General features: G+C 46.4%; 1 pseudogene; it reads right to left on the reverse strand.

Moving 5' to 3' along the window:
* Nucleotides 1-1,021: 1,021 nt before the first annotated feature.
* On the reverse strand, nt 1,022-2,541 carry LOC100480463 (annotated as a pseudogene).
* Between the last annotated feature and the right edge of the window lie 342 nt (nt 2,542-2,883).

Below are 2,883 nucleotides of genomic sequence, written 5' to 3' on the forward strand. Positions count from 1 at the left end.
ACAACAGATTTCTCTACATTGATTTTGTATCCTGCAGCTTTGCTGAATTTATCAGATCTAGCAATTTTTTTCGTAGAGTCTGTTGGGTTTTCTACGTAGAAAGTCATGTTTGCAAAGAGTGAAAGTTTGACTTCTTCCTTGCTGATTTGGATTCCTTTTATTTATTTTTGTTGGCTGATTGCTGAGGCTAGCACTTCCAGTACTATGTTAAACAACAGTGGGGAAAGTGGACATCCCTCTCTTCCTGACCAGAGAAGAAAAACTCTCATTTTTTCCCCATTGAGGATGATATTAGCTGTGGGTGTTTCATATATGGACTTTATGATGTTGAGGTATTTTCCCTCTATGCCTACTTTGTTGAGGGTTTGTGTCAAAAATGGATGCTGTACTTTGTCATTTTTTTTTCTGTATCTATTGAGAGGATCGTGTGGTTCTTCTTTCTTTCATAAATGTGGTGTAACACGTTGATTGATTTTTGAATATTGAACCCACCTTGCAACCCAGGAATAAATCCTACTTGATTGTTATGAATGATTCTTTAATGTACTATTTGTTCCTATCAGCTAGTATCTTGTTGAGAATTTTTACATCCTTGTTCATCAGGGATTTGGCCTGTAGTTTTCTTTTTTTAGTGGGGTCTTTGTCTTGTTTTGGAATCAGGGTAATGATGGCCTCTTAGAATGAGTTTGGAAGTTTTCCTTCCATCTCTATTTTTTTGAAAATGGTTTGAGAATATGTATTAACTCTTCTGTATGTATGTATGTATGTATGTATGTATGTATGTATTTTTGGTCATCTGGCTTTTATTCCTGGGCAATCTTGATACATCTCATTATATCTCACAATTTCCATGGGGAAGGAAAGAACAGTAGAGAATAGGGACATTGTGTTTCCCACCTTAGGGGCATGGAAAGTGGTAAGTATATCCAGCTGTGATGAACAGGGAGTGGCAAGGCAACAAGTCACCTTATGCCTGGGGTTGGATTATGGCCAACAGCCCTTTTGGCCTGAGTTCACCACATCAAAAGGAGGTCTCTATGGAATGAGCATGATTGCCTACATGGCCAGAAAACCTATTGACCCCACTCATAGGGCAGATGATGGGAGGGGCTGTACTCTTCCCTCCCAAGGAGCCCAGACTGAATTAGGGCTGGACAGGCCCACAGAAGTTGGTGTGAGAGAAAGTAAAGTTGTGACACCTGTCTGTCATATTGTAGAAAAAGACCTCACCAGCATCATAGTCCAAGAAAATCCTCCCCCCCACTGGAGAGCAGTCTGCTGGGGAAGGGCAGTCACTGGGGAGGTATAAAGAGCCCAGTAATCTTTCCCAACCACAAGGACACTGCCCAGAATCCATTCTGGATGCCCAAAATTACTCCACCTTTTTCTGCACATTGAGTTTTCACATGCACCTATGGTTCACTCGGCTTTATCTCTCATATCTACCTCCCAATAATGTCTCCCAGTGATTAATCTTGAGAACCCAAGACATGGGGGGACAGATTTAACAGCTCTGGATTGTAAGGCAGGTCCTGCTAGAAGTAACTGTGCCTTGCACACATGCTGCAGGAAAGGATCAAACTGGGATAGGCTGTGTCTGGGTCCAGAGTCACATATACTGAGTATAATTGAGCCTTTCTCAATTCTTGGATTTTCCCCATATTGACTGTTTGTTTTCTGTGAACTGCCTCAAACTTTCAGTCAAGAACAGAGAGTTTTGAGTGAAAATGTAGACTTTCTCTCACAGATCTGGAGGTGTGATCCAGAGTTCAGGGATCCTGATTCTTTCAGGTCTGCTCGGTGTGTCCCCAGTGTCCTGTTGGAGCTCCCTGGTAAGCTGCTGCTGCTTCTCTTCCAGCTGGGTGATCAGGCTACCTGGGTGGGAGACGCAGCAGATCTGGTGTTGGCACCATTGATGTTGTTGTAGATTTCCAAATCTAGCTCTTCAAGGTGGGCCAGGAGGCGATACTCATGATGCTTCAAGGAGTGAGACAGCTGCTCAAACTTCCAGATGATCTCTCTCTCCATCTGGTTCAGGCTCAAGAGTTCAGCTCCTCTGCTCCTGCTATGCCCATGCCTCTTTTTTAAGTTTTCAGTCTTTCCATGTGGTCCAGCTGGTTCTTGATTTGCTCCTTGAAACCCTCCACCACCTCCTTGAGCTGCACCATGCTTGGCTAGTGTGCTTGCAGAAGCAGCTACACACCATGCAGATGGGCATCTGGTCCACCTCACAGTACACCTTCAGGGGGTTGTGGTGCTTCTCACACACAACCATCTCAGCCCCAATGACCACTAGGTGTGCATCTGCTTCACCAGCTGTGTCACGTTGGCTGGGTGCTGGTTGAGTCTCAAGTGCTGCTGCAGGAAGGTCTCCTGGCACCGTGTTCACCACATGTTGGTCTCTGCCTTACTCTAGCAGTGGGTGAGGCATGAGCAACAGATGTTGTGGCCACAGTCTGGTATCATGGGATTGACAAAGTCCTGCAGGCACATCGAGCAGGTGGTCTGTTGCAAGCAGTAGGCCACTCTCCAGGAGGCCATGGCATGAACCTGTGGGGGCACAACCACATGGGCCCTGGCACCCAACTCTGCCTGGAGCCCAACTTTGCAGCACACCCTCCAGATTGCCATTTCTTGACAACACAGGAAGATGGGCAGAAGAAGGCTACGCCTCTGCCCAAATGGCAAACACGTGCACTGGCCCCCACTGTTGCTGGCCATCCCTGTGCAGTGTGCCCCAGTGAGTGAGCAGGATGTCCCATCTCCCAATGGAGTCGTGTGGCAGCAGGAGGGGGCCACCAAGGTGGGCTGCCTCCTGGACTGGGGCAGCCATTGTTCAGATTCTCTTAACTCTTCTTGAACTGTTTGGTAGAATTTAGCAGT

This window comes from Ailuropoda melanoleuca, unplaced genomic scaffold (assembly GCF_002007445.2).
Source record: "Ailuropoda melanoleuca isolate Jingjing unplaced genomic scaffold, ASM200744v2 unplaced-scaffold9607, whole genome shotgun sequence".
Taxonomy (NCBI): Eukaryota; Metazoa; Chordata; class Mammalia; order Carnivora; family Ursidae; genus Ailuropoda; species Ailuropoda melanoleuca.